Source organism: Pseudophryne corroboree, chromosome 6 (assembly GCF_028390025.1).
Source record: "Pseudophryne corroboree isolate aPseCor3 chromosome 6, aPseCor3.hap2, whole genome shotgun sequence".
Classification (NCBI taxonomy): Eukaryota; Metazoa; Chordata; class Amphibia; order Anura; family Myobatrachidae; genus Pseudophryne; species Pseudophryne corroboree.
Window position 1 is genome coordinate 255,967,916 of NC_086449.1, and position 23,366 is coordinate 255,991,281.

Genomic DNA, 23,366 nt, shown 5'->3' on the forward strand with positions numbered 1-23,366 from the left:
TATACCAGTGACCTAACCGTGGTTTTTTTTTCTTTCTTTATACATACATATTACGAGTATACTATCTCTTTATCAACCAGTCTATATATTAGCAGCAGACACAGTACAGTGCGGTAGTTCACGGCTGTGGCTACCTCTGTGTCGGCACTCGGCAGCCCGTCCATAATTGTATATACCAGTGACCTAACCGTGGTTTTTTTTTCTTTCTTTATACATACATACTAGTTACGAGTATACTATCTCTTTATCAACCAGTCTATATATTAGCAGCAGACACAGTACAGTGCGGTAGTTCACGGCTGTGGCTACCTCTGTGTCGGCACTCGGCAGCCCGTCCATAATTGTATATACCAGTGACCTAACCGTGGTTTTTTTTTCTTTCTTTATACATATATACTAGTTACGAGTATACTATCTCTTTATCAACCAGTCTATATATTAGCAGCAGACACAGTACAGTGCGGTAGTTCACGGCTGTGGCTACCTCTGTGTCGGCACTCGGCAGCCCGTCCATAATTGTATATACCACCTAACCGTGGTTTTTTTTTCTTTCTTTATACATACATACTAGTTACGAGTATACTATCTCTTTATCAACCAGTCTATATATTAGCAGCAGACACAGTACAGTGCGGTAGTTCACGGCTGTGGCTACCTCTGTGTCGGCACTCGGCAGCCCGTCCATAATTGTATATACCAGTGACCTAACCGTGGTTTTTTTTTCTTTCTTTATACATACATACTAGTTACGAGTATACTATCTCTTTATCAACCAGTCTATATATTAGCAGCAGACACAGTACAGTGCGGTAGTTCACGGCTGTGGCTACCTCTGTGTCGGCACTCGGCAGCCCGTCCATAATTGTATATACCAGTGACCTAACCGTGTTTTTTTTTTCTTTCTTTATACATACATACTAGTTACGAGTATACTATCTCTTTATCAACCAGTCTATATATTAGCAGCAGACACAGTACAGTGCGGTAGTTCACGGCTGTGGCTACCTCTGTGTCGGCACTCGGCAGCCCGTCCATAATTGTATATACCAGTGACCTAACCGTGGTTTTTTTTTCTTTCTTTATACATACATACTAGTTACGAGTATACTATCTCTTTATCAACCAGTCTATATATTAGCAGCAGACACAGTACAGTGCGGTAGTTCACGGCTGTGGCTACCTCTGTGTCGGCACTCGGCAGCCCGTCCATAATTGTATATACCAGTGACCTAACCGTGGTTTTTTTTTCTTTCTTTATACATACATACTAGTTACGAGTATACTATCTCTTTATCAACCAGTCTATATATTAGCAGCAGACACAGTACAGTGCAGTAGTTCACGGCTGTGGCTATCTCTGTGTCGGCACTCGGCAGCCCGTCCATAATTGTATATACCAGTGACCTAACCGTGGTTTTTTTTTCTTTCTTTATACATACATACTAGTTACGAGTATACTATCTCTTTATCAACCAGTCTATATATTAGCAGCAGACACAGTACAGTGCGGTAGTTCACGGCTGTGGCTACCTCTGTGTCGGCACTCGGCAGCCCGTCCATAATTGTATATACCACCTAACCGTGGTTTTTTTTTCTTTCTTTATACATACATACTAGTTACGAGTATACTATCTCTTTATCAACCAGTCTATATTAGCAGCAGACACAGTACAGTGCGGTAGTTCACGGCTGTGGCTACCTCTGTGTCGGCACTCGGCAGCCCGTCCATAATTGTATATACCACCTAACCGTGGTTTTTTTTTCTTTCTTTATAGTTATACTAGTTACGAGTATACTATCTCTTTATCAACCAGTCTATATTAGCAGCAGACACAGTACAGTGCGGTAGTTCACGGCTGTGGCTACCTCTGTGTCGGCACTCGGCAGCCCGTCCATAATTGTATATACCAGTGACCTAACCGTGGTTTTTTTTTCTTTCTTTATACATACATACTAGTTACGAGTATACTATCTCTTTATCAACCAGTCTATATATTAGCAGCAGACACAGTACAGTGCGGTAGTTCACGGCTGTGGCTACCTCTGTGTCGGCACTCGGCAGCCCGTCCATAATTGTATATACCAGTGACCTAACCGTGGTTTTTTTTTCTTTCTTTATACATACATACTAGTTACGAGTATACTATCTCTTTATCAACCAGTCTATATATTAGCAGCAGACACAGTACAGTGCGGTAGTTCACGGCTGTGGCTACCTCTGTGTCGGCACTCGGCAGCCCGTCCATAATTGTATATACCACCTAACCGTGGTTTTTTTTTCTTTCTTTATACATACATACTAGTTACGAGTATACTATCTCTTTATCAACCAGTCTATATATTAGCAGCAGACACAGTACAGTGCGGTAGTTCACGGCTGTGGCTACCTCTGTGTCGGCACTCGGCAGCCCGTCCATAATTGTATATACCACCTAACCGTGGTTTTTTTTTCTTTCTTTATACATACATACTAGTTACGAGTATACTATCTCTTTATCAACCAGTCTATATATTAGCAGCAGACACAGTACAGTGCGGTAGTTCACGGCTGTGGCTACCTCTGTGTCGGCACTCGGCAGCCCGTCCATAATTGTATATACCACCTAACCGTGGTTTTTTTTTCTTTCTTTATACATACATACTAGTTACGAGTATACTATCTCTTTATCAACCAGTCTATATATTAGCAGCAGACACAGTACAGTGCGGTAGTTCACGGCTGTGGCTACCTCTGTGTCGGCACTCGGCAGCCCGTCCATAATTGTATACTAGTATCCAATCCATCCATCTCCATTGTTTACCTGAGGTGCCTTTTAGTTGTGCCTATTAAAATATGGAGAACAAAAATGTTGAGGTTCCAAAATTAGGGAAAGATCAAGATCCACTTCCACCTCGTGCTGAAGCTGCTGCCACTAGTCATGGCCGAGACGATGAAATGCCAGCAACGTCGTCTGCCAAGGCCGATGCCCAATGGCATAGTACAGAGCATGTCAAAACCAAAACACCAAATATCAGTAAAAAAAGGACTCCAAAACCTAAAATAAAATTGTCGGAGGAGAAGCGTAAACTTGCCAATATGCCATTTACCACACGGAGTGGCAAGGAACGGCTGAGGCCCTGGCCTATGTTCATGGCTAGTGGTTCAGCTTCACATGAGGATGGAAGCACTCAGCCTCTCGCTAGAAAACTGAAAAGACTCAAGCTGGCAAAAGGCAAAGCACCGCAAAGAACTGTGCGTTCTTTGAAATCCCAAATCCACAAGGAGAGTCCAATTGTGTCGGTTGCGATGCCTGACCTTCCCAACACTGGACGTGAAGAGCATGCGCCTTCCACCATTTGCACGCCCCCTGCAAGTGCTGGAAGGAGCACCCGCAGTCCAGTTCCTGATAGTCAGATTGAAGATGTCAGTGTTGAAGTACACCAGGATGAGGAGGATATGGGTGTTGCTGGCGCTGGGGAGGAAATTGACCAGGAGGATTCTGATGGTGAGGTGGTTTGTTTAAGTCAGGCACCCGGGGAGACACCTGTTGTCCGTGGGAGGAATATGGCCGTTGACATGCCAGGTGAAAATACCAAAAAAATCAGCTCTTCGGTGTGGAGGTATTTCACCAGAAATGCGGACAACAGGTGTCAAGCCGTGTGTTCCCTTTGTCAAGCTGTAATAAGTAGGGGTAAGGACGTTAACCACCTCGGAACATCCTCCCTTATACGTCACCTGCAGCGCATTCATAATAAGTCAGTGACAAGTTCAAAAACTTTGGGTGACAGCGGAAGCAGTCCACTGACCAGTAAATCCCTTCCTCTTGTAACCAAGCTCACGCAAACCACCCCACCAACTCCCTCAGTGTCAATTTCCTCCTTCCCCAGGAATGCCAATAGTCCTGCAGGCCATGTCACTGGCAAGTCTGACGAGTCCTCTCCTGCCTGGGATTCCTCCGATGCATCCTTGCGTGTAACGCCTACTGCTGCTGGCGCTGCTGTTGTTGCCGCTGGGAGTCGATGGTCATCCCAGAGGGGAAGTCGTAAGCCCACTTGTACTACTTCCAGTAAGCAATTGACTGTTCAACAGTCCTTTGCGAGGAAGATGAAATATCACAGCAGTCATCCTACTGCAAAGCGGATAACTGAGTCCTTGACAACTATGTTGGTGTTAGACGTGCGTCCGGTATCCGCCGTTAGTTCACAGGGAACTAGACAATTTATTGAGGCAGTGTGCCCCCGTTACCAAATACCATCTAGGTTCCACTTCTCTAGGCAGGCGATACCGAGAATGTACACGGACGTCAGAAAAAGACTCACCAGTCTCCTAAAAAATGCAGTTGTACCCAATGTCCACTTAACCACGGACATGTGGACAAGTGGAGCAGGGCAGGGTCAGGACTATATGACTGTGACAGCCCACTGGGTAGATGTATGGACTCCCGCCGCAAGAACAGCAGCGGCGGCACCAGTAGCAGCATCTCGCAAACGCCAACTCTTTCCTAGGCAGGCTACGCTTTGTATCACCGCTTTCCAGAATACGCACACAGCTGAAAACCTCTTACGGCAACTGAGGAAGATCATCGCGGAATGGCTTACCCCAATTGGACTCTCCTGTGGATTTGTGGCATCGGACAACGCCAGCAATATTGTGTGTGCATTAAATATGGGCAAATTCCAGCACGTCCCATGTTTTGCACATACCTTGAATTTGGTGGTGCAGAATTTTTTAAAAAACGACAGGGGCGTGCAAGAGATGCTGTCGGTGGCCAGAAAAATTGCGGGACACTTTCGGCGTACAGGCACCACGTACAGAAGACTGGAGCACCACCAAAAACTACTGAACCTGCCCTGCCATCATCTGAAGCAAGAAGTGGTAACGAGGTGGAATTCAACCCTCTATATGCTTCAGAGGTTGGAGGAGCAGCAAAAGGCCATTCAAGCCTATACAATTGAGCACGATATAGGAGATGGAATGCACCTGTCTCAAGTGCAGTGGAGAATGATTTCAACGTTGTGCAAGGTTCTGATGCCCTTTGAACTTGCCACACGTGAAGTCAGTTCAGACACTGCCAGCCTGAGTCAGGTCATTCCCCTCATCAGGCTTTTGCAGAAGAAGCTGGAGGCATTGAAGAAGGAGCTAAAAGGGAGCGATTCCGCTAGGCATGTGGGACTTGTGGATGCAGCCCTTAATTCGCTTAACAAGGATTCACGGGTGGTCAATCTGTTGAAATCAGAGCACTACATTTTGGCCACCGTGCTCGATCCTAGATTTAAAGCCTACCTTGGATCTCTCTTTCCGGCAGACACAGGTCTGCTGGGGTTGAAAGACCTGCTGGTGACAAAATTGTCAAGTCAAGCGGAACGCGACCTGTCAACATCTCCTCCTTCACATTCTCCCGCAACTGGGGGTGCGAGGAAAAGGCTCAGAATTCCGAGCCCACCCGCTGGCGGTGATGCAGGGCAGTCTGGAGCGACTGCTGATGCTGACATCTGGTCCGGACTGAAGGACCTGACAACGATTACGGACATGTCGTCTACTGTCACTGCATATGATTCTCTCAACATTGATAGAATGGTGGAGGATTATATGAGTGACCGCATCCAAGTAGGCACGTCACACAGTCCGTACTTATACTGGCAGGAAAAAGAGGCAATTTGGAGGCCCTTGCACAAACTGGCTTTATTCTACCTAAGTTGCCCTCCCACAAGTGTGTACTCCGAAAGAGTGTTTAGTGCCGCCGCTCACCTTGTCAGCAATCGGCGTACGAGGTTACATCCAGAAAATGTGGAGAAGATGATGTTCATTAAAATGAATTATAATCAATTCCTCCGCGGAGACATTGACCAGCAGCAATTGCCTCCACAAAGTACACAGGGAGCTGAGATGGTGGATTCCAGTGGGGACGAATTGATAATCTGTGAGGAGGGGGATGTACACGGTGATATATCGGAGGGTGAAGATGAGGTGGACATCTTGCCTCTGTAGAGCCAGTTTGTGCAAGGAGAGATTAATTGCTTCTTTTTTGGGGGGGGTCCAAACCAACCCGTCATATCAGTCACAGTCGTGTGGCAGACCCTGTCACTGAAATGATGGGTTGGTTAAAGTGTGCATGTCCTGTTTTGTTTATACAACATAAGGGTGGGTGGGAGGGCCCAAGGATAATTCCATCTTGCACCTCTTTTTTCTTTTCTTTTTCTTTGCATCATGTGCTGATTGGGGAGGGTTTTTTGGAAGGGACATCCTGCGTGACACTGCAGTGCCACTCCTAGATGGGCCCGGTGTTTGTGTCGGCCACTAGGGTCGCTAATCTTACTCACACAGCTACCTCATTGCGCCTCTTTTTTTCTTTGCGTCATGTGCTGTTTGGGGAGGGTTTTTTGGAAGGGACATCCTGCGTGACACTGCAGTGCCACTCCTAGATGTGCCCGGTGTTTGTGTCGGCCACTAGGGTCGCTAATCTTACTCACACAGCTACCTCATTGCGCCTCTTTTTTTCTTTGCGTCATGTGCTGTTTGGGGAGGGTTTTTGGAAGGGACATCCTGCGTGACACTGCAGTGCCACTCCTAGATGGGCCCGGTGTTTGTGTCGGCCACTAGGGTCGCTAATCTTACTCACACAGTCAGCTACCTCATTGCGCCTCTTTTTTTCTTTGCGTCATGTGCTGTTTGGGGAGGGTTTTTTGGAAGGGCCATCCTGCGTGACACTGCAGTGCCACTCCTAGATGGGCCCGGTGTTTGTGTCGGCCACTAGGGTCGCTAATCTTACTCACACAGCTACCTCATTGCGCCTCTTTTTTTCTTTGCGTCATGTGCTGTTTGGGGAGGGTTTTTTGGAAGGGCCATCCTGCGTGACACTGCAGTGCCACTCCTAGATGGGCCCGGTGTTTGTGTCGGCCACTAGGGTCGCTAATCTTACTCACACAGCTACCTCATTGCGCCTCTTTTTTTCTTTGCGTCATGTGCTGTTTGGGGAGGGTTTTTTGGAAGGGACATCCTGCGTGACACTGCAGTGCCACTCCTAGATGGGCCCGGTGTTTGTGTCGGCCACTAGGGTCGCTTATCTTACTCACACAGCGACCTCGGTGCAAATTTTAGGACTAAAAATAATATTGTGAGGTGTGAGGTATTCAGAATAGACTGAAAATGAGTGTAAATTATGGTTTTTGAGGTTAATAATACTTTGGGATCAAAATGACCCCCAAATTCTATGATTTAAGCTGTTTTTTAGTGTTTTTGGAAAAAAACACCCGAATCCAAAACACACCCGAATCCGACAAAAATAATTCGGTGAGGTTTTGCCAAAACGCGTTCGAACCCAAAACACGGCCGCGGAACCGAACCCAAAACCAAAACACAAAACCCGAAAAATTTCAGGCGCTCATCTCTATATTTTATCAGAGCGGGAGGCCTGTATGCAGTCTCCTTGGAGTGTAATTTATCAGAGCGAGAGGCCTGTATGCAGTCTCCTTGGAGTGTAATTTATCAGAGCGAGAGGCCTGTATGGAGTCTCTTGGAGTGTATTTTATCAGAGCAGGAGGCCTGTATGCAGTCTCCTTGGAGTGTATTTTATCAGAGCGGGAGGCCTGTATGGAGTCTCTTGGAGTGTATTTTATCAGAGCAGGAGGCCTGTATGCAGTCTCCTTGGAGAGTATTTTATCAGAGCAGGAGGCCTGTATGCAGTCTCTTGGAGTGTAATTTATCAGAGCGAGAGGCCTGTATGCAGTCTCCTTGGAGTGTATTTTATCAGAGCGAGAGGCCTGTATGCAGTCTCTTGGAGTGTAATTTATCAGAGCGAGAGGCCTGTATGCAGTCTCTTGGAGTGTATTTTATCAGAGCAGGAAGCCTGTATGCAGTCTCTTGGAGTGTATTTTATCAGAGCGGGAGGCCTGTATGCAGTCTCCTTGGAGTGTATTTTATCAGAGCGGGAGGCCTGTATGCAGTCTCTTGGAGTGTAATTTATCAGAGCGGGAGGCCTGTATGCAGTCTCCTTGGAGTGTATTTTATCAGAGCAGGAGGCCTGTATGCAGTCTCCTTGGAGTGTATTTTATCAGAGCGAGAGGCCTGTATGCAGTCTCTTGGAGTGTATTTTATCAGAGCGGGAGGCCTGTATGCAGTCTCCTTGGAGTGTAATTTATCAGAGCGAGAGGCCTGTATGCAGTCTCCTTGGAGTGTATTTTATCAGAGCGGGAGGCCTGTATGCAGTCTCCTTGGAGTGTATTTTATCAGAGCGAGAGGCCTGTATGCAGTCTCTTGGAGTGTATTTTATCAGAGCGGGAGGTCTGTATGCAGTCTCCTTGGAGTGTATTTTATCAGAGCGGGAGGCCTGTATGCAGTCTCCTTGGAGTGTAATTTATCAGAGCGAGAGGCCTGTATGCAGTCTCTTGGAGTGTATTTTATCAGAGCGGGAGGCCTGTATGCAGTCTCCTTGGAGTGTAATTTATCAGAGCGGGAGGCCTGTATGCAGTCTCTTGGAGTGTATTTTATCAGAGCGGGAGGCCTGTATGGAGTCTCCTTGGAGTGTATTTTATCAGAGCTGGAGGCCTGTATGCAGTCTCCTTGGAGTGTAATTTATCAGAGCGAGAGGCCTGTATGCAGTCTCCTTGGAGTGTATTTTATCAGAGCAGGAGGCCTGTATGCAGTCTCCTTGGAGTGTATTTTATCAGAGCAGGAGGCCTGTATGCAGTCTCTTGGAGTGTATTTTATCAGAGCGGGAGGCCTGTATGCAGTCTCTTGGAGTGTATTTTATCAGAGCGGGAGGCCTGTATGCAGTCTCTTGGAGTGTATTTTATCAGAGCGGGAGGCCTGTATGCAGTCTCCTTGGAGTGTAATTTATCAGAGCGAGAGGCCTGTATGCAGTCTCTTGGAGTGTATTTTATCAGAGCGAGAGGCCTGTATGCAGTCTCCTTGGAGTGTAATTTATCAGAGCGAGAGGCCTGTATGCAGTCTCCTTGGAGTGTAATTTATCAGAGCGGGATGCCTGTATGCAGTCTCCTTGGAGTGTAATTTATCAGAGCGAGAGGCCTGTATGCAGTCTCCTTGGAGTGTATTTTATCAGAGCGGGAGGCCTGTATGCAGTCTCTTGGAGTGTAATTTATCAGAGCGGGAGGCCTGTATGCAGTCTCCTTGGAGTGTAATTTATCAGAGCAGGAGGCCTGTATGCAGTCTCTTGGAGTGTATTTTATCAGAGCGGGAGGCCTGTATGCAGTCTCCTTGGAGTGTATTTTATCAGAGCAGGAGGCCTGTATGCAGTCTCCTTGGAGTGTAATTTATCAGAGCGGGAGGTCTGTATGCAGTCTCCTTGGAGTGTAATTTATCAGAGCGAGAGGCCTGTATGCAGTCTCCTTGGAGTGTAATTTATCAGAGCGGGAGGCCTGTATGCAGTCTCCTTGGAGTGTATTTTATCAGAGCGGGAGGCCTGTATGCAGTCTCCTTGGAGTGTAATTTATCAGAGCGGGAGGCCTGTATGCAGTCTCCTTGGAGTGTATTTTATCAGAGCGAGAGGCCTGTATGCAGTCTCCTTGGAGTGTAATTTATCAGAGCGGGAGGCCTGTATGCAGTCTCCTTGGAGTGTATTTTATCAGAGCGGGAGGCCTGTATGCAGTCTCCTTGGAGTGTAATTTATCAGAGCGGGAGGCCTGTATGCAGTCTCCTTGGAGTGTATTTTATCAGAGCGGGAGGCCTGTATGCAGTCTCCTTGGAGTGTAATTTATCAGAGCGGGAGGCCTGTATGCAGTCTCCTTGGAGTGTATTTTATCAGAGCGGGAGGCCTGTATGCAGTCTCCTTGGAGTGTAATTTATCAGAGCGGGAGGCCTGTATGCAGTCTCCTTGGAGTGTATTTTATCAGAGCGGGATGCCTGTATGCAGTCTCCTTGGAGTGTAATTTATCAGAGCGGGAGGCCTGTATGCAGTCTCCTTGGAGTGTATTTTATCAGAGCGAGAGGCCTGTATGCAGTCTCCTTGGAGTGTAATTTATCAGAGCGAGAGGCCTGTATGCAGTCTCTTGGAGTGTATTTTATCAGAGCGGGAGGCCTGTATGCAGTCTCCTTGGAGTGTATTTTATCAGAGCGGGAGGCCTGTATGCAGTCTCTTGGAGTGTAATTTATCAGAGCGAGAGGCCTGTATGCAGTCTCCTTGGAGTGTAATTTATCAGAGCGAGAGGCCTGTATGCAGTCTCTTGGAGTGTATTTTATCAGAGCGGGAGGCCTGTATGCAGTCTCCTTGGAGTGTATTTTATCAGAGCGGGAGGCCTGTATGCAGTCTCTTGGAGTGTAATTTATCAGAGCGAGAGGTCTGTATGCAGTCTCCTTGGAGTGTATTTTATCAGAGCGGGAGGCCTGTATGCAGTCTCTTGGAGTGTAATTTATCAGAGCGGGAGGTCTGTATGCAGTCTCTTGGAGTGTATTTTATCAGAGCGGGAGGTCTGTATGCAGTCTCCTTGGAGTGTAATTTATCAGAGCGGGAGGCCTGTATGCAGTCTCCTTGGAGTGTAATTTATCAGAGCGAGAGGCCTGTATGCAGTCTCTTGGAGTGTATTTTATCAGAGCGGGAGACCTGTATGCAGTCTCCTTGGAGTGTATTTTATCAGAGCGGGAGGCCTGTATGGAGTCTCCTTGGAGTGTAATTTATCAGAGCGAGAGGCCTGTATGCAGTCTCCTTGGAGTGTATTTTATCAGAACAGGAGGCCTATATGCAGTCTCTTGGAGTGTATTTTATCAGAGCGGGAGGCCTGTATGCAGTCTCTTGGAGTGTAATTTATCAGAGCGGGAGGCCTGTATGCAGTCTCCTTGGAGTGTAATTTATCAGAGCGAGAGGCCTGTATGCAGTCTCTTGGAGTTTATTTTATAAGAGCGGGAGGCCTGTATGCAGTCTCCTTGGAGTGTATTTTATCAGAGCAGGAGGCCTGTATGCAGTCTCTTGGAGTGTATTTTATCAGAGCAGGAGGCCTGTATGCAGTCTCCTTGGAGTGTAATTTATCAGAGCGAGAGGCCTGTATGCAGTCTCCTTGGAGTGTATTTTATCAGAGCGAGAGGCCTGTATGCAGTCTCTTGGATTGTATTTTATCTGAGCGGGAGGCCTGTATGCAGTCTCTTGGAGTGTAATTTATCAGAGCGGGAGGCCTGTATGCAGTCTCCTTGGAGTGTGATTTATCAGAGCGGGAGGCCTGTATGCAGTCTCTTGGAGTGTATTTTATCAGAGCGGGAGGTCTGTATGCAGTCTCTTGGAGTGTATTTTATCAGAGCGGGAGGCCTGTATGCAGTCTCCTTGGAGTGTGATTTATCAGAGCGGGAGGCCTGTATGCAGTCTCCTTGGAGTGTATTTTATCAGAGCGGGAGGCCTGTATGCAGTCTCTTGGAGTGTATTTTATCAGAGCGGGAGGCCTGTATGCAGTCTCCTTGGAGTGTATTTTATCAGAGCAGGAGGCCTGTATGCAGTCTCCTTGGAGTGTAATTTATCAGAGCGAGAGGCCTGTATGCAGTCTCTTGGAGTTTATTTTATAAGAGCGGGAGGCCTGTATGCAGTCTCCTTGGAGTGTAATTTATCAGAGCGAGAGGCCTGTATGCAGTCTCCTTGGAGTGTATTTTATCAGAGCGGGAGGTCTGTATGCAGTCTCTTGGATTGTATTTTATCAGAGCGGGAGGCCTGTATGCAGTCTCTTGGAGTGTAATTTATCAGAGCGGGAGGCCTGTATGCAGTCTCCTTGGAGTGTGATTTATCAGAGCGGGAGGCCTGTATGCAGTCTCCTTGGAGTGTATTTTATCAGAGCGGGAGGCCTGTATGCAGTCTCCTTAGAGTGAACTTTATTCATAAAGATACTTTGACACCTAATATTCCAACATTGCTGATGTCAGTTGGATTTTATACCTGGGTTGTCATCATAATTTTGGCTGGTTTTCAAGCTTGCATGTGCCTTCACTCTCCATTTCATCTCACTGTACCCTGGGGTAAGAGATAATTGAACTAGTCTAAAGTATCTGAAAAAGGAGCAGATGCGAGTGTGGCAGGTACCTACATTACACACTGGTGAATAAAGTGCGACAATTACAAGACAAAATACAAAAATGTAAACATGTAACTTGGCAGCACAATATTGCAATAAGACAATTAATACTGTGGTTTCTGGATATACAGCATAACATGATGATGATACCATGAAGGTTAGCTAAAATTAAGATGACAAGTTTGTACATGATAAAGGGGGTAATTATGAGTTGATCGCAGCAGCAAATTTGTGATCTAATGAGCAAAACCATGTTCACTCCAGAGGGGGCAGATATAACATGTGCAGAGAGCGTTAGATTTGGGTGGGGTGTGTTCAATCTGAAATCTAAATGGCAGTGTAAAAATAAAGCAGACAGTATTTACCCTGCACAGAAACAAAATAACCCACCCAAATCTAACTCTCTCTGCACATGTTATATCTGCCACACCTGCAGTGCACATGGTTTTGACCAAGGGCGGATTGGTCCGGTTATCCCCTCAGCGGAGGCTTACCACCCCTGCACCAGGCCACTGCCCCACTCGGAGCTCAGCTCCAAACCGGCAGCGTTAAGTGAGAACTTATGCGCAAGTGCAGAAGCACCGTAAAGACCAACAAAACATGCGCAGCCGCAGCAGCTCCCCGGGTAGTCTTTGCTTGCAGAGCCCTGGCCTGCCACTGTGCACAGGCACTCCCCACACGGACCTGGGTGGCAATGGACTACATCAGCGGGCAGTACATAGGGAAAGTGACAGGCTCGTCAGCAGCATTTGAAATGCAGCGTCGGTCACCAGCCAATAGGAAGCGGCGGCTCCTGTTTCTGATAGGCTGGCGGCCGGAGCCGCATTTGAATTGCTGCTGGCCAGCTTGTCACTCTCTACTAGCGCCACATCGTGGCACTCTCCTGATTGGCTGTGTGCTCCTGTAGTGTCTGTCAGGCAGCACACGGCAGAGATACAATGTAGCGCCTATGCGCTCCATTGTAGCCAATGGTGGGAACTTTGCATAGGCGCTACATTGTATCTCTGCCGTGTGCTGCCTGACAGACACTACAGGAGCACACAGCCAATCAGGAGAGTGCCACGACGTGGCGTTCCCTGATTGGCTGAAGGGACACTCTTTGACAGGAGTCAGGGGGGTCCTGGCAGTCGGGGAAAGGGGTCCCATGTGTAAACATGGGACCCCTTTCAGTGCGTGGTTGGGTTTCCGTTTTATTATTTTGCCAAATACGTGGATTAAACAAAGGTCTGATTCTACACTGGATTATGTGAATATAATTTTTTTCACAGGTACCCCAAGGATTCTACATGGAGAAGAGGACCGAGCCTCGTGTGAACATAGGTAAGTATGTATGTATGGAGGTGTACATGTATGTAATAAACTTATACTTTCACAGTGTGTGTGTCCTGTTTTTTTGGGGGTATTTTTTTAGTAGTAGTACTACAGGTACCAGCGGGCCCGGTTTTCCACCGCATGCTGGTACTTGTGTTTCTCCAAGTACCAGCTTGCGGGGGAGGCTTGCTGGGACTTGTAGTACTGCTACTAAAAACAATATTCACTTTTTTTCAAAAGGCTATCAGCCCCCCATCCACCGCCCTTGGATGGGGGGGACAGCCTCGGGCTTCACCCCTGGCCCTTGGGTGGCTGGAGGGGGGGGGGGGGGCTTGATTTAAGGGGTTCCCACTCCTCCAGGGTACCCCGGCCAGGGGTGACTAGTTGGGTATGTAATGCCAGGGCCGCAGGGACCAGTATAAAAGTGTCCCCCGGCTGTGGCATTATGTACCTGGCTAGTGGAGCCCGGAGCTGGTTTCAAAAAATACGGGGGACCCCTACGCTTTTTGTCCCCCGTATTTTTGGAACCAGGACCAGGCGCAGAGCCCAGTGCTGGTCGATTAAATATGGGGGAACCCCTGTCATTTTTTGCCCCATATATTTTCAACCAGGACCGGCTCAAAGAGCCCGAGGCTGGTTGTGCTTAGGAGGGGGGACCCCACGCAATTTTTTCCAGATTTTTTAAGACTTTAAACAACTTTTTAAGGTACACAATGAAGCCCTGCACGGATCTCACAGATCTGGCCGGGATTCCTTGTGTTTTGTCAGGCAGTGTTTTACTCATCACTCCCGTAAAACACTGCCTGATATTACGAATCACATCGACATCTGAAAAAACGATTGTGCAAAACTCGGCAGCTTAGTGAATGATCGTATCAGGATTCAAATAGTTGCAGTAAAATGCACCCGATACCATTCGAGTTCAAACACCCTTCAAAACGGCAAAAACACGAATCTTTGTAAATATACCGCCTGGTGTCAGTATATATGGTAAGATTCTATCTATAACATATATTCCTGATGACGGTTTTTCTTTAATAAAACTGAACGTAGAAGTGATATATGGACGAGGTCTGATTATTTACCTGTGAGTGCCGCCTTCACAAAGTTCTGTATGCATCCTTTAGGAAGGCACCAGGTGACTTGAATTCAAGGAAGCAAGGAGTGCCGGCTTTACGAATTCACTGCATATCAGATGGAATTTCCATACCAGTATTCAAGGCACCTGCTCTATTGAAAAGGACCCTCATTCAGTACTTGGGGTGAGCACAAACTTTTAGAGCACTTTGATTTTTGATTTTTGGTCTTGCACGAAATGGAAACAGTTAATGAGGAGACACCTGGCTTCCAGCATATATCCCTAATTAGGGGGGAACTTTTAACATTATCTGATGTGGATGCTGACCGCATATTGTTTAAAGATCACTTGACATTATCAGAGCAGGATGACACAGCGCAGCAGTGCTATTTTCGTTTGTTGAAACTTAAAAAGAAGGTGACTGACTATATCCTCCATGGAGTATCGTTGTCAGACTACTTCAGGGAACGTAAAATCCCTCGTGGATTTCGTATACATAATATTCCCACCATAGGACGTTACAGTCCAGAATTTTGTAGAAAATGGGCTGCCGTATTGAACAAAGCCTCACTTGACCTCATCTTGCTGGTAATAGAGGAGGCCAATAAAGAAGTGCAACTTGTCAGAGCTAAGATTGTGGAATTAGAAAAAGTATGTCTTGCTAAATTACAAGCGGACTCTACAGGTGACTGGATATCCAAGCTTACAATACAGATTAATAAATATAAGAATGATTTGGTTAAGTTTAAAACTGACAAGTTTGAAAAGGTTACAAGAGACTATGAGGAAAACCACATTTACTCATGGGTTAATAATACCAGTAACCCTCAAAGAATACAGAGACAAAGATTCTTTAGATGTCAGAGACGTAACCCTTTGGATACTGAAACATCGATTGGGGGAGCCACCTCCAACAGTGAAGGTGAAATTAATGTGGCTGGTACAAGTAATGCAGGTCAAGCCCCTTTAGGGGTACGAACAAGAGCACAGCTAGGCACAAAAAGAGGACGAGGAGAGGGAGGCATTGTGAGAGGGATCAAAGAGCCGCGTACAAAGAAGAAGTAACTATCTATAATCTTTCTAATAGAGTTTTTTCTGAGACAGAATTGAACGTGTTGAATAAGGGGTTACATTTTGTACCTACCAATGCATTTAATGCTTTTAACATCTCTGTGGACATAAATAAACTTTCTAGACAGTTATGCTTGCAGGAACACTTTGATAATGGAAAAGAACTTTCTCAGCCTCCTGACCCTTGCCAGATTAGGATGAAAAGCATATTTGACCCTCCATCAACTAATAATGCTATTAGATCATTTTCTAATGTTTGTCTACTAAGGCTAAAGCTGTGGTGAAAAAGTACATTATAGATCTAATCTCACTGTAGCTGAGAATAAGCCATTAAGAGATCTTGCTGAACATACGGACATAGTAATCCGACCAGCTGATAAGGGCGGTGCCCTTGTCATACAGAATTTAGATGATTATAAAAAAGAAGCCTATGATCAATTATTAGACACTAAAGTCTATAAGGTACTTGATCCAACTGATTAATATAAAACTAAATTGTCTTCATTATTGTCTGAGGCAGATAATGATGATATGATCACTGAGTATACAGCTGCAGCACTTCTAAAAAAATCTCCAAGAACTCCTATTTTCTACACTATTCCTAAACTGCATAAGAACAGTGAGTCACCACCGGCAGTGAGTCACCACCGGGTAGACCTATCGTCTCGGCTAGGGACTCACTGTTCTATGAGGTTTCTAAATATCTAAATATTGTGATTACTTTTTGCAGCCAGTAATACAGGAACAGACTACATACCTTAAAGATACTAATACCTTTTTAGCCAAATTAAGAGCTTTGGGTGTTTTACCACAACAATGTTGGTTGTGTCCTGCAGACGTAAAAAGTTTATATACAAATATTCCAATTGATAGAGGAGTTCGGGCAGTTGGTTCATTGATGGAAAATAATCCTAGGTATAAGGGACCGCCTCTGTCATTCTTTTTGCAATTATTATTTTTGGCTTTGAGCAGTAATTATTTCTTATTTGACAATGTGTTTTACCTACTAGTCCTTGGTTGTGTCATGGGCAGTTGTGTGGCACCGGCACTGGCCAATGCCATTATGTTCCAGGTAGAGGATAAATTGTTCTTTGAAAAAGAGGAATATCGGAAATGTGTATACACACACACACACACACACACACACACACACACACACACACACACACAAACACACACACACACACACATTTGAAATGATGCAGATTTGAAATGATGGAGGTTATAGGCTTTCTGGATGCAGGGAGAGTCTCTGCCAGAGATGCACCGCAGGCCACAGCAGCCACCAACAACCACAGCCTCCTCCTTCGCACCGCCGCCCACAGACTCCTCTGCAGCGCTCATACCGTATGGCGTAATGTGAATTTGGCTCATACTGTGTGGCGTAATGTGAATTTGATTCACACCATGTGGCGTAATGTGAATTTGACTCATACCGTTTGTTGTAATGTGAATTTGGCTCATACCGTGTGTTGTAATGTGAATTTGGCTCATACCGTGTGGCGTAATGTGAATTTGGCTCACACCATGTGGTGTAATGTGAATTTGATTCATACCGTGTGTTGTAATGTGAATTTGGCTCATACCGTGTGTTGTAATGTGAATTTGGCTCATACCATGTGTTGTAATGTGAATTTGGCTTATACCGTGTGGCGTAATGTGAATTTGGCTCATACTGTGTGCTATAATATGAATTTTGGCTCAAACTGTGTGGCATAACATGAATTTTTACTTTGATCTATGGTGTCCAATCATGTTAGCGAGTAGTATTATTATTATTATTATTATTATTACTACTATTATCCCCTTTGGCTATTGTGCCTATATATAGGTGCCTATATATAGGTATATACAGATAGATATTTGTTACATATATTTTGGTTGGGGCCGCATTACCGGTGGCCGGAATCACATAACTACATCCCATATATTTTTGGCACCACTGGGGCATAGTATACAGCATTACAGGCCTGATCAGAGTCTGACCAGTGCTGATGTGGGATGCAGTAGGTGTTATATAGCAAGCACCACTGTGGCATAGTATACAGCATTACAGGCCTGATCAGAGTCTGACCAGTGGTGATGTGGGATGCAGTAGGTGTTATATAGCAAGCACCACTGTGGCATAGTATACAGCATTACAGGCCTGATCAGAGTCTGACCAGTGGTGATGTTGGACGCAGTGGAGTTATGATTTTCATCTGAGTTACACCGCACATACTGTAAATCCCGATGGTGTTTGTATAGATGTGCAGTACATATACAGACGTACGCACAATGTAGTGTATTAGAAATGTGTTGGGCGTTACTAGGCGGTTACAGGGGGGTGGCTAATCAGATGCAGATATATTACAGAAAATACCTATTAACTCGCTGGTATCTTGTACCCACTCGCCTTCACTCAATATACTCTTCCACTTCTGAGTTTTACTAACATTTGTATGGTCAAAGGGGAACCCTGTTGCACATCTGGTGGTCCTGTCCCATTATCCAACACTACCGTACTAAGGTTCATGAGTTAATTTGGTCAATAGTTGGAGTACAAATGCCAACCTCCCCTTTATATACTGTACCCTATTATATTACCCCATTCCTCATGATTCATGCCCAGTGCAGAAACTGATTAAATACATATTAAACAGACTTCCGGTTCCGGTCTGGATGTGATAGGGAGCTTGTTGTGAGGGCTCCATTTCTGCTACCCCACAAAACACCTTTTCTAGGCCGTCCACGGCCTCTAAAGCTTCCGGGATCAGACCCGCTGCCTCCGCGATCTCTTTGGACCACTTTGTGACCCCTGTGACGCCCGCGCACATGGCACTTCAGCCGCCTCAGACGTGCTCACACCTGCACATAAGAAAACGGCGGCGGACGCCGCAGTCTCCACTGTTTCCCAGGTATGCCACTCTCCAGATGCCCCTGTCACATATGGCGATGTGGTGGAGGCCATTAGAGCCACTATAGCCCCCCTCCTCTCCCAGTCAGTGTCAGATATTACACAGCAGCTGCAGAAGCTCACTCAGCATGTCACTCTTACTGAATCTCAACTGCATGCTGCTAAACATGATATAGAGGGACTGCATCATTCTGTAAAATCACTAACGTCTGAAAACTACCATATTTGGAATAAATTAGATGATATTGAGAACAGATCAAGGAGAAATAATATACGCCTGGTGGGGTTACCAGAATCGGTTAAAGGCACAGCATTGGCTCATTTTACACGTATCACCCTCCCGTCACTTTTGGGCATTGAACAGGAATATCAGGATCTTGTGATTGAACAAGTTCATCGAGTGGGACCAGTCCCTACCCCAAATAGGCCACGGCCACGTGTGACTCTCTTTCACTGCCTCAATTACCTTCACAAGGTAGCGTTTTGGTCTGCTTCCCGTAAAGTAGAAGATATCCAATGAGAAGGGGATAAGTTGTTTATCTTCCAGAATTACTCCATGGAGCTGACCAGGGACCAGAAAGCATTCTCCCCTATATGCTCTCAACTTGTGTCAGAGGGCCGCAAGTTTGGCCTGTTATACCCTGCACATTTACGCCTGTATGAGGGCACTTCTCACAAAGACTTTTTGTCACCAGCTGATGCCACTGCTTACCTACACAACCTTTCTAGAAATGATCACTCGGATATAGCTGATCCTCCTGCTGCGGCCACCTGAATACTGATACTTTATGAGCTGATTCTCCTCTTCTAGTTTGCTGTTCCTCCTGCACATCCTCAATTCCTTTTTTGGGGATGGGTGTTCCATATTTTCCATCTATGAACTAGCCAGTTTTATTCCTCGCCCAGGACACTGAACTATCTCTCTACGCCCTCCCATATTTGGATTATCATGTCATGGTTCTCATGTTTTTGGCTCACCTACCCCTCTCCAAATTTATCGCCCCTGGGAACATTTCTGCTCTTTATTGCATGATTACTCTTCCTGTGATTTATTGCTGACCATCTGGACTCACTTCGCAAATTTAACATATTTTTTCCTATAGGTCCTTTTGTTGCTGAGCAGTACGCCCCAGAATTCTTTATGTTTCTATTTTTTGTTATTGTGAAATTATATCTATATATACATATTTCATTATGTTTCTATAGCGGGGTGGCCGAATGGAGTCCCCTATTTGCTAGCTCTGTTAATAGCACTCATGTGTGGGCTGGATAATGATGTACAGCTCTCACATGCCCGCTAGCCAGAAGTTCCTGGCTCTGCTTATTGTTTCTCATTTATTTTGGTTATCTCTGATAATGCAGAGCTGTGTACAATTAACCATTTCTAGGTCCACTCCTATCCCCCTTTTTCCTTGTTTGTGTCTCTTTCCTTCCCCCTCCTCCCCCCTCCTTTCTCCTGAAGAGATGTCGTCATTGATTCATTATATGTTGGATCCCAGTACCGTCCTTTTGCACTCTCTTCTGAATAATGCCTGATTTAACTGTAGGGTCATGGAACGTTGGAGGCTTCAACTCTCCTGCCAAGTACTACTTTATCTTACTAAACAACATATTGACCTGGCATTCCTCCAGGAAACGCATTTGACATAGGAAGAGACTGCAAAACTGACTTTCTTAAACTGGCAGGTGTTGGGTTCTAGTACATTTAACTCTAAAGCTCGGGGTGTTGTGATATTGATGAAATGCCATTTAGCATATGATATTGTATCCTCCTTTGTTGATCCGCAGGGTCGTTATGTCATTTTATCGGTTAAGATCCAGAATAAGCCTTATGTATTGTGCAATGCATATGCTCCCAATGTATATTCAAAATCTTTCTTTCAAACATTATTAGCCAAACTCAGTCCGTTACTTTCGGATCCTCTGATATTTTGTGGTGATCTAAACTTGATCTCTTCTCCTTATTTAGAGAGGTCTCAAACACCCACTAAACCCCTTTACCTTAACCAAATTAGGAGTCCCTCTTTTGGCTGAGAGATTACAAGCTGTAGACATATGGAGAGCTCTTCACCCCATAGACAAGGAATTCACTTGTTTATCGGCCGCACACCATACCCTCTCTAGGATAGACTATATACTATTGTCCCATTGCCTCCTGCCACAGGTGACTAGCTCACACATTGAAGCAATCGGCCTCTCCGATCACGCCCTGGTCTCATCCACCCTTCACTTCCCAGACACTCCAGCATCCCCTAAATTATTGAGATTCCCCCCATACTTAGCGATTTCTCTTAAATTCCAGCAGCGCTTAGAATCAGCTTAGGAGACATTTAAAACTGATAATTCCCCCCATCTAGATGATGATCCTCTCCTGTTTTGGATGACAGCCAAATCTGTCCTTCGAGGCGATATTATTTCTTATGTTTCTGCCACAAACAAGAAATATGCATCCCAATATATGGAATTCCAAGGGAACCTGTCGACAGACTTTCAGCAGTACAAATCCTCTTCTACACCCCACAACCGGCAGCTGTACCTAGATGCAAAGACACATTTTGATGAATTTATTAAACTAATGGGAGATAGATATCTCTTTTCTGTAAATTAAGTTTGGTAATAAAACAGGGAAATTACTGACGCATTTGCTTAATGGTTCACGTTCCCCGATGACTAATCGCCCATTACGCACTGCTTCAGGTGCATTATCCACTACTAATCAGGAAATATCGGATGTCATGAAATCATTTTACCAAGCTCTATATACTACCTCTTCTCCCCCTCCATCTGCTGGATTACATGGAAACTCTCATTGGCCACCTGCTTTTTGGGATAACCTTCCTCTCCCACGCCTCCCAGATTCCATGTTGCAAACGCTCCTGGATCCTATTATGTTGGAAGAAGTCAGTCGTGTTATAGGTTTATTTGGTCATGATAAGGTGCCTGGTCCAGACAGTTTCAGTGCAGACTTTTATAAAATTCTGCTCCCCCATTTAAGCGAAACCCTAGTTAAAGTATTGAATGCCTTGTTATCCTCCACATCCCTCCCTCTCCATTTTAACACAGCTATTCTAAAAACACTGCCCAAACCCGGAAGAGACCCCTCACTCCCGGGTTCCTACCATCCTATTTCACTCCTCAATCTCGACTATAAATTACTTACCAAAATTCTGGCAGATTGTATTAAGCTATTACTTCCCCATATTTTTCATACAGATCAAACCGGATTCATAACAGGACGACACTCTGAAATTAATGTTCGACGGGTACTCTCTGCAATTCATATATCCAACAATTTACCCCCTTCTGACCTCCCACTAATTCTCTCTCTGGATGCTGAGAAAGCATTCGACATGGTCGAATGGGACTACCTCTTCCTCACACTCTCCTGATTTGGCTTTCCGGACCCATTCATTTCACTTCTAAAGCTCTTATATTCTAACCCCCAAACCATATTATCTTGCAACGGTGTACTCTCCTCCCCTTTTACAATCAGTAGAGGCACCAAACAGGGATGCCCTCTATCCCCCTTACTTTTCGCATTAGCCCTTGAGCCACTAGGAATTGCTCTTAGGCAATCGGAAAAGTTTTCTGGAATCCGACTGGGTGATGTTGATCTTCGTCTCGCTCTCTTCGCTAACGATATGTTGTTATTCGTCACTAACCCATCCTCCTCTGTTCCTGAAATACTTGGACTCATTGAAGCTTTTGGGAGGCGGGCGGGGTACAGGATCAACATTGCCAAATCGGAACTCCTTCCCTTGGGAACTTCTCTCCATAATCTTTCTGCTTCCCTCCCAGATCTTTTTTCCAGTCGCCCGTTCTAAAATCACTCATTTAGGGATCCAGATTCTGGCAAAATTGACTAAACTTTACCCCCATGTTGACCCGTATCACGACTCTTCTTGATAGCTGGCAGTTGCTTCCTTTATCCCTACTAGGTAGAGTGGCTGTCCTTCAAAGTATCGTATTCCCTAAATTATTTTATCTAATGCAAATGCTCCCGATTGGTCTATCAAAAAAGGACTTACAATCTTTGCATTCAGTTATGACAACATTTTTATGGAAAGGTAGGAAACCATATATAGCACTGTCCAAACTCACGGCACCTAAATCGGCGGGCGGGATAGGTATTCCAGATTATGCATCTTACTCTTTGGCTTCTTTATTTCGTTGTGCTGCTGCCTGGCTGTTTGACAGGAACCTTTTCACGGACCCAGCCCTAGATGAGGCACTTTTTTCTCCTTATGCACCTGGTGCTCTCTTACTGTCCAAAGTCTCCTCAATCCCTCCTCACATACTCCACAATCCTCTTTTCCATGATGTCTATTATGCTTGGAATACTTTACACAAATAATGTGGCTGTAGCCCTCTCACTGCACCATGTATCCCATTATGAGGTAACCCTGCATTTTCCCTCCTCCCTCACTAACTCCACTTTTTTTGTCTGGAAGTAGATGGGCTTAAAAGACTCCTCACAAGTATTTGATCCCGGGGGCTCCCTCCTACAATTCACAGCCCTCCAGGAGAAATTTCACCTCCCACACTCACATTTTTACATGTACTTGCATATCCGTCATTACATCAACTCTGTATTACCGAATCAGACAACTCCTAGGGTAATATCGAACTTGTTTAATCCTTTGCTGATCTCTCTAAATATTCACAAACAAGGTCCTACACGCATTAGACAGCTCTATGCTGCTCTTACATCGATTTCCACTGATACTAGATGGAATAAACTCTTGCTGCAATGGAATAAGGACATGCCACATCTTTTGTATGACCACCAACTTAGTGCTCACGATATATCTGTGATGAAATGGCTTACATCCCCATATTTACAGGAGGTTCACCTTCGCACCCTCCAAAGAGCCTGTCACACGCCAGGGGCAGTGGCCACCGCGCTTACCCCTGCGTGTCTGTTGGTCCGTTTGGCGGCCCTCGCCTTCGGCAGTCCTCGGGCTCCGGCATCTGGCTGGCGCGGCTCCCGGCGGTTCTCCGGAGCGTGGGCGCTGCCGTGGCATCCGG